Genomic DNA, 9,706 nt, shown 5'->3' on the forward strand with positions numbered 1-9,706 from the left:
CACACGTGTGGGCGTTAAAGGGTCTGCCCACACGTTTTGTGTGGTGTCTTAGAGCATCTTCAACAGGCGCTGAACGCACCGCGCGCAAAAAACTGCTTTGCCGCGCGCCCACCGTCTGGTTTGGCGCGGCGCGCAGCGCTGGCTCCAGCAGCCGCGCTAAAATGCAGCGCGCGCCGCTCCAGCAGCGCGCGTGACTCATCGGGGCATTGCATATATGACATTTTGAATACAAAATAAAGTTGAAACATTCAAAATGCAATGAACATGACATATAAAATTTCACACAAACAAGTTGATGAAGAAAAGTTCATTCCCACAAGTTTAAAATCATGCCCACAAGTTCATCCAACCAAGTTCAAAATACAAATCAAGTTCAATACACAAATGAAAGACACATCATTCCTCGTCCTCGTCTTCGTCTTCGGAAGACGATTCTTCCGCCTCCAAAGATGAATCTTCCTCCCTCTCCTCATCGCGCACCGCATCACGTGAAGCTCCGACGGTGTTGGCAAGATTTTCAACGGCATCTTCATGGGAATGTGTGCGAGGAGGCACATCGAAAGACATTCCGCCCATGGCGGCCGGAGGTGCACCCATGCCTCCCATGAGAGAAGCAAAACCCATGCCTCCCATGATGGCCATAGCGTCGGGGGGTGCTCCAAAGCCAGCAATGCCTCCCATTGCACCGCCCACTGTAGCTCCGAAGCCACCCATGCCACCCATGGCGCCGAGGCCACCGCCACCCATTGCGCCGAGGCCACCGCCACCCATTGCACGAACCATGGCTCTTTTTTGGATCAAGACTTCTTCACGGGCAAGATTGACATACTCCTTTTGCGCCGCATTGAGGTTAGATGTGTCCAAGAAGAACAAGTGCTTCTCCCATTCCAACAATCTAGTTCGCTCCTCATTGCTCACCTTCCTCTCCTCCAAAGCCACCTTCCTCTCCTCGGCCGCCACCCTTCTCTCCTCGGCCGCCAACCTCCTCTCCTCGGCCGCGACATCTTGGTTCCTTGCCATTTTCCTCGCCTCGTTGGCTTCTTTTCTTGCCTTCACAATAGCTTCCATAGCATTTTTGAGCTCATCATCTCCTTTCCTCTTCTTTTCTTTTGCGTCTTTCTTGCACCCATCCGGTCGCTTTGGCTTCGAGTATGAAACTGAGTTGGGTGTGGGGCTTCTCTTGCCGTCATCACTTGATGCATCATCCTCCTCCTCATCATCATCCAACTTAATTGTTCGCTTGCGTTTGTTGCTCAAATGCAAATCATCCAAATCTTCACGCTTCTTCCATTTCTCATCATCCTTCAACACGTTATAGCAATGGGGCAAGGTAAAGACCCTTCCTTTCTTGATCTTCCCCTTCTTGGTTGTCCTCTCCTCTTCTTTGAACAAGTTTTGCGCAATGTTGTACTACATGAAAACAAAGCAAGTTAGCACCAACAACAAGTATGATGAACATGTATGATGAACATGTATGAAATGCCACTTACTCTATCATCCTCATTTGTGCCACTTGGGTTCAACTTGTCAACCGCCTTTTTATAGGCCGCCCACCTTTGACAATCCGAGTTGATTGTCGACCATCGGGACCGAAGTGATCTCTCAGAGCGGTCAATTCCACTCAAGTTGTGAACATCAAAGTGTTCTTTCATCCGCCCCCAATAAGCATCTCTACTTTGATCACCTCCAACGGATGGATCCCTCGACACTTGCAACCAAGTATTGCATAATAAGATGTCATCGACGTTGGTGTAATTGCCCGCTCTTCCTTTCGGTGCGTCGACAATGCCCTCACCCTCCTCGTCCACCTCGAACTCATGGTTTTCGAAATGCATGTCATTGGTTTGAGACCAATGCGAATTGTTGGAACCAACACCCATCGTTGACATGTATGCATCATCATTGAGACTACAAAGTTTTTTGAACAATGCAAATAAGCTATCTATATGTGAATGCATTGAAAAAATAACAAAAAAATGAAAAGTTGGAATTTTTTTTACCTTGGGGGCATTTCGTCGAACATGTTGTGCGCGTCGGCCGCCGGCTCAACGAGTGAGCTCGCCGGCGCTTCGGTAGCCGCCGCGCCCGTCGCATGCCCTGCAAGCTTCTTCCTCCTCGCCTTCGAGGTGCCGGAGCCGTCCGTCGCCTTGTTTTTCTTCGCCGATGTCTTGCCCTTCTTTGGCCGCGCCACATTGGGGAGCTTTGAGGAGGGGGCGGCGGCTCGGGCCGGCGCCGGCGCGACGCCACCCGCCGCCGAGGTCATCCGCGGCGGCATGAAGAGGCCGCGCGCGAGGCCGATGGTCGGAGGAGCTCCGGCAGAGGCGAGGCCAACGCCACCTGGGCTAGGGTTTGCGGCGGCGGCGGTGGAGGGGTCGCGGCTATAGGATGGGGTGAGCGGGGTGCCGGCGCGTGCGTCCATGGGGTGCAGTTCACCGGCGCCGGCGCGCGCGGGGCGTAGGAGGCGGAGAAGAGAGAGTGCAGCGCGAGCGCTTGAGTGTGCCGCGCGCGGAAGCGGGCGCCCCAAATACACCGCGCGAGATAGCGGATCCGACCGCGCGCCCAACTCCTTATACCGCGCGCGCGGTTATTGCGCGCCCGCTGGAGCCACCCGCCGGGTTGCGCGCGTGCTAAACTGGCTAAATTTGCGGCGCTGCGCTTGTTTAGCGCGTCTGTTGGAGATGCTCTTAGAAGATTAGCTCACACGCCTACGTGTGGGCAAAACAAGTAATGCACACACGTCTTTTTTTTCTCGCGGTCCCTCTCACACGCCTGCGTGTGGGCAAAATAGATAACGCCCACACGCCCGTACGTCATGCCTCCTACCTCATGGTCCCGCACGCCCCGCCTGACAGTCACCACGCGCCCCGTAGTTCCCATGGTCCGGACCCTCTTCCATGTTCGTTTAACTGCAGTTGCCATGTCGCTGAACTACAGTTGCCATGTCGGACAACTACAGTTGCCATGGTTGCTCAACTGCAGTTGCCATCTCAGGTCAAGTGCCAGATGCCATTTTTGGACAACTGCAGTTGTTGCCATGTATGGTCTGGTTTACTATAGTTGCCATGATTTGAAAACTTTAGGGGTTGCCACCTACTAACACTAGGCAGTTGACATGTATGGTCTGGTTTACTACAGTTGCTATGATTTGAAAACTTTAGGAGTTGCCACCTACTAACACTAGGCAGTTGCCGTGTAGCGCTACAAAGAGATATGGCAAAATAACATGTTCGGGTAAAAAGAGAGTTATCATGTGCTTGCAAGCACACTAGGGCAGTTGCCATGTACCCTCCAAAACACATGGCAACTGACATGTTCGGGTAAAAGAGAGAGTTGCCATCTGCTTACAAGCACACTAGGGTGGTTGCCATGTACCCTGCAAAACACATGGGAACTGGCAGCTTTGGGTGTGGGAGAGGAGACGCGTCTGTGGGCGAACTGATAAATGCCCACACACCAGCCCCTGTGCGTGAGTGAAAACTGACGTGTGGGCGAATTGCTAAACGCCCACACACCGGTCTGTGTGTGTGGTGAAAACAGACGTGTGGGCGACCGGATGAATGCCCACGCACCAGCCCAGTCCTACGTGGCACCACAAACATGCCAAGATTCGTGCAAACACAAACGGACGTGGATCCACGCGTGTGGGCGAGATGCAAACACCCACACGTGTGGGCGTTAGTATTTCCGTTTTTTTAAACACATAACATAAGGGCTCATATATATGCGCATACGCTCATCTCTATGAACGCACACACGCACATTTTATCCCCATGAGCACCTTTAAAAGATTGAGCCAACATATCATATCATCTACGAGTGAGCCGCAGTAGCGCTTCGTCCCAACTGCTCGAGAGAAAAAAAGGTGATCTGGGCGACGGCGGTTTCCTTGCAGAACGCCGGTGAAGCCACGGCATACGCCCCTCCGTCTGCTGCTCCGGCGGCGGATGGAGCGGGTTCCTCTTTCATGGTGTTCTGTAGATAGGGTTTATGTTTTCTTTGGTGGCGTTGGAGTGAGGACAACGGCGCCGCGTCGAATAAATCTGCTTCGGCTTCTTCCTCTCCATGACAACGTCGAGATGCCGGTAGCCTCGTCTTCTTGCCGGCTATTTCAGATGATGAGAGCTATTGTTCTTTGTGTTGTTCGTGCCTTCCGTCTCTCGCAGCGCCATCGGTCAGGACAAGATGATGATCCAGAAACGGGTTTTGTGGTCCGACGGCGGCGGTTCCAACGTTCTCCCCCAACTTCATCGGTGGGAATCGACGGATCCGGGTCTAGGCCAGCATGGGGATGTTCCCCGACCAACATGCCATAGCGACAAGTGCCTTGCTGCATGCAGCGGGTCTATTCATCGGTTTTGAAAGCCATTTTGGCGATGATGCTGCCCTGGATCTTGAGATGTTGGAGGCTATGTTTCTCTTGTAGTGAGCGCTTTGGTGACACTGGAGTGTGGAGACAACTGTTGGTTTCGATGTGTGCAGAGATCTCTTGGAAACCTTTTGTAAATTTTATTTTCTTGGGATTCTTGCTGCATAATTTTCGGGACATATGTCTTCATCCGATTTGCCTAGCAGTCTTCACGCGTGTTTGTACTGATTGTACTATGTATATTTAATATATATTTTGCGGGGTCTATGTATATTTAATATAATGTGTGGTTATAAAAAAACATATCATATCATATTGAGATTTTACGAAGTCAAACTGAACATGTTTCGCCGTAAATTCTAAAATAAATTCAGAATAAATACGAGCACCATGACTTAAACCCTAATGGACTGGGAATACAACTGTCCTCCTAACTATCCAACATGTTGGTTCGCAAAATCAGCCACGTCTATGGTATTGTATGGTGCGTTTCTCTCCATCGATCGATCTCCTCGACCGTGTCCGTGAGCACATTGCCAGATGGTACGACTGTGGTCTTGAAAAAAGTGGACGGTGGATGGAGCGAATGTGAGCTCTGATCGATCGGTCCATCTCAACGTAAAGGAACCGGCGTCACGGATGGGCGACCACGAGACGGTCGTCGGTCACCTGTTATTTTCGTCCGTGGCAAACCGTGAGCAGAGAGAATACCCTCTCACGTATGCTCCTCGCCGAGCCATTTGCATGGATGCAATGCATGTGCAACTGTGATCACTACTCGCCAACGGAAACTAATCTAGTGCAAGGCTTGTACGTACTGTCGCGACATTTATGTTGCGCATCTAACGATCTCCTAAAGCGAAAGCGGAGCATCAACAAGTTAGGAAAGTGCCTTTTGATCGAGCACATCACGTTCGGCGAGGAAAGCAGACCGAGTTTCATTAACTTGATTTTGCGTACAGAAATGCGAATAAATCAGGTACATATGGAAACTGCATGCATCACGCTGAGGCGATGGATTAATGCACACAGAGAATAGCATCAACCCTGTGCTAAACTAGCTTCTGCATACATGTTTTAAGAAAACTTCACACGTCATAACCACAAATCCGTCGTAGTCTAGGTGGTTAGGATACTCGGCTCTCACCCGAGAGACCCGGGTTCAAGTCCCGGCGACGGAAGTTTTTATTTTACCTTACCTTTTTGCCGATCGTAACTTGGACCGAACCCCTGGTTCATTTTAGGCAAGCATAAAGCGGACTTCCCACACCGAAAAGGGTGTCACGGGCACAAGCGAACCAGACCGAGTCACACGCCTCCGCTGGCGTCGCGCGTCACGCACGGAGCGGCGCCCGCCGCAGCCAAACTTTCCCCGTCCATGTGCCTGCATGTGTGGTTGCCACGGACACAGCAGATCCGCAAGTAGCCACTCGTGTGCGGACTCGACAGATACATGATGCTCCCTCCGTTCCACGACGTAAGACATTTTTGCAAAGCTAATGTGTCAGCCCGCAGTGTCCTTGCTTAGCCACTGGTGTCCCATACCGCGTTTTATACATACGCACGTACAGTACATGCCGAAGGCGGAGCAGCATGGGAACACGGCAAGGCTGTTCACGGCAGCACGTCCTACGCGACTGCACCGAGCCGACACGACCATTCATGGCGATCGATCGACATCGGCGACGGCACCATGACATGCGCGCGCGGGCCGACGATGGTGCATATGCTGGAATATTAGGCAAGTTCATGATTAATTCCAGTAAATAATTCATGACTAAAAAAGATACTAGCATACAATAATCTAGCAAACTAGAAGAACAACAAGACATGCATAACAGTAGCAAACACGTAACAATAGCTGTAGAGACAGACATGAACATGAACAGAGGATGTTGGGCGTACTGATCGTTAGCTATTATGGGTGCGACGGTGCTGATGACGATGTTGGCGACGATCTGTTGCTGACGGCGATGAATACGACGATGATTAGCACCGCCCGACTTGGACGGAAGACGACCCGTGATGACGAGTTTGAGCAGTCGCGCACATCGCTTCCTAAAAATCTAATTCGTCCTCTCCCGGTGCAGGATCGCAAAGACGAACGGTTCCGGAGACCTGCTCTTCCACGCGCCGATGCACGCCGGCGACGCAAGTTGTGAGATGAGGCAAAACCCTAGGTGTTTTCGGTGTGTCTATGGCCGCAGCCGGTAGACACACCACTTAGAGTGAGGCGGGGCGAGCGAGCGCGTGTGGTTTTCCCTTTCTCTTCTCACACCACTTAGAGTGGTGGAGAGAACCCACTATATAAAGAGGTACAACTCTTCTTCAACTTTCAGTATGGGACTAAACTTAGCACCACCACTTTCATTTTACACATGGCCTTTGAAATTTCAGAAATTGCTATGGGCCTAGCCCATTAATTCTAACAGCATACGTACGTCGGTGCATGTACGCTTGCTCCCCAACACGCCACCGACGGTGGTCAGCTTAACCGCACGTAATGTATTTTCCCCTAGAAGTTTGACTTCAGTCAAGATGAAAATAACCTTATAGGTTTGGTTCCGCAAAGTTCTTCGGTGATAAATAATGCAATTATCCAATAATGTGTAGTGTAACCTCTTTGTTGTTGCTGCTATCGTGCTCGTACCATGACAAAGCAGAAGAAAAAAGAAAACACGATCAGTCTCTTGTACAGGAGCCACTTGTAGTAACAGTAGGACTGTCGAGTTCGGCCGCTCCACCGAAAAGAACTTGCCTACAAGGTTGTTTGGATAGGTGGAATATACAAAATCCATTCTCTATAAACTAGGAAAACGGTTTAACAGAACAAAATCCTGTTTGGCTACCATAACAAATTCGTGGATATAGGATACTTGTTTCCCGTAAACCCAGAATTCCAGGTTTATGGAAAAACGTCCACTGCTCGTTTTTCTAAAAACGCGATTTGCATATTCTCAATACTCATCCAAAGAGGAGCCATCGCGCCGCCATGGAGTTCATCCTCCATTATTCTAGTTGTGCGACGACCTCGGGGACCAGGAGGAGCGCCCGCCGAAGGCCTTGCCCGGAGTCGTTGAAGCCGAAGGAGAGGCGAGAAGTAGCCCGAGGCAAAGTCTATGAACGGGCGACGACCTCGGTGACCAGGAGAAGCTCCCGCCGGCGCCCGCGCGAAGTCGTGAAGGCCGGAAGGAAGGTGAGCAATAGCCCGGGGCAGAGTACGTGATGTGGCGAAGATCTCGGCAACCAGAGGAGGCGCCCGCCGACGGCCGCTTGCAGAGTTGCGGAGGCCTGAAGCGAGGTGAGGAGCAGCGAGGGGTAGAGTCTATTCGGGAGCGGCGACCTCTGCAATCAGGGGAAGAGCCCTGCCAGCGGCCGCACACGGAGTCGTGGTGGCCGGTGAGAAGGCGAGCAGCAGCCAGCGCCGAGATAGTGCCGGGGACGACGACCTCGCGGCCACCAGGGAAAGCGCCCACCTGCAGCCGCACGCCGACTCGTCGAGGCTCGAGGTCAGGCGAGATGCAATCCCGACCACCATGGGAACCTCTCGCCGGGGCAGCGCTCTCAATCATGGTGGCCGGAGGGAAGGCGGGCAGAGGAGTCAGACATGCTTGGGAAGACGTCATGCGTGATATACGACAGGTTTCCAAACAAAGAATTACAAAGGCCCAATTTATCACGTTCCCAACACAAACACAATTTTCCATAAACCTGTTATTCATAAAAATGGTATTAAAACGGGTTTTGCAAAAAATCTGCTAAAAGCTAGTTTTGTATATTCCCATGGCTAACGCCCGGTAGGCTCATCCTCATCATCCGAAAAGAAAACAGAGACAAAACAGATTTGTTTCAATGACATATCTAATCAGACTGAAATTGATGTCGAAGACACGATCATTCACATCAATTGAAGCAGGCAGGAAGGGCGCGGAAGCTACCATTTAACGAATGCAATGCAAGCAAGGTAGCTTGCTTACTCTCCATCTAGCGTGCGTTGGCGGCAAGGAAGGAGGCATTGGAAAGACTAGACCATGCACATTAATTAGTACAAGAAAGAGGCATTCGGGAAGCGACTAGTCGCTTCTGGCGAAGCTTAACAAAGGCCGACTACTACGTAGAGACAACTACTACCAGTCATGAGCGATAGTGAAGCCGTCAGAGGCAGAAGCTGTCGCTTGACGGACGAAGCCGAGCCGATACGATAGGCGGGCGAAGTGAGCGAGACCAAGACGGGCCAGACGTGGAGTGGCGAAGGGGGCCTACTATACGTATACGTGATTAGTAAGCGGTTCAAGACATCGAACGAAAAATCAAGTGAACTAATGAACAGTGTGATTGATCAGACAAGTACCAAGGAGCAAGAAAACGTATGCGCTTTAGCAAGGGATGAGCGCGAAATCCGTTGCTTGTTCTTTCGGTAGCTTTCTTTCATTTCCGAATTTGCTTGCGAGCAGTCCTTGCATTAGTATGAGTTCGTTGACCGCGTAAGGGCGATCCATCTTGATGACGAATTCCACGATAACGAGAAATAGAAATTAATCGTTCGATGTCTGCTCGTTCTCCCCTCTTCAATTCCCAATGAACAACATGATCTTGAGCTATCATTTGTTCAATTTGGTCGATCTGATACTTAGTTAACGAGAAATAGAATGATTTGACAAACATTGATCCATGCTTGGCCTTAGCCTGAGCTCAACTCTGAAAAAGAAAAGAGGAGAATCTCTCTAGCTTGTGGAATCACTTCCCTGGATGCTTAGATAGCTCAAGAAAGTGCGCCACTTCTCCCTTAGAGCCCATCTATCTAAACGGGTATAAAAACAGAGAAGTAGGCTCATTAAGTGAAGTGAGAACAGAACTCGATCTTTGCTAGGCGTGAGAAGAAGATATCGGTCCTTTGGCCATCGGGAGCAGTGGTAAAGAAATCCTTTGAATGGATCAGTGAGTTCCGGCACGATTGCTGGAACGAACGGAATCTACGGGAACGAGATCTTTCTGTTGGCACGATATCTTTCAGGAACTGCGGTAATCCAATCCTTGAGCTAAGGACGAATGCTTGATTTGCAATCTTTCAAGACGATTTTCTTGTAGCAGATGTGGAATCCAGATTGGCATAACGGGTTCTACGTGAAGTCAGCCGTTCGTCATCATTTGAGGGTTCGGGTCAGGATCATGGCCATAAATCGCGACTTTTTCCACTAGAGCGAATAGCATTCTTCGAAATAGGCACAGGACACTAGAGCGAATAGCATTCTTCGAAACAGGCACACACAGGACTTGAAGCAGAATCAGAGAGTGATCCCTTTCCAACAGACTGATCGAATTCCAGTGATACACTACGCC

At 50.6% G+C, this 9,706-nt stretch overlaps 1 non-coding gene across 1 annotated transcript; it reads left to right on the top strand.

Moving 5' to 3' along the window:
• Nucleotides 1-5,474: 5,474 nt before the first annotated feature.
• Nucleotides 5,475-5,547, top strand: TRNAE-CUC (transfer RNA glutamic acid (anticodon CUC)). The gene has a single exon. It is a non-coding gene; the product is annotated as a tRNA-Glu (tRNA).
• The last annotated feature ends 4,159 nt before the right edge of the window (nucleotides 5,548-9,706 follow it).

Source organism: Aegilops tauschii, chromosome 6, assembly GCF_002575655.3.
Source record: "Aegilops tauschii subsp. strangulata cultivar AL8/78 chromosome 6, Aet v6.0, whole genome shotgun sequence".
Lineage (NCBI taxonomy): Eukaryota > Viridiplantae > Streptophyta > Magnoliopsida > Poales > Poaceae > Aegilops > Aegilops tauschii.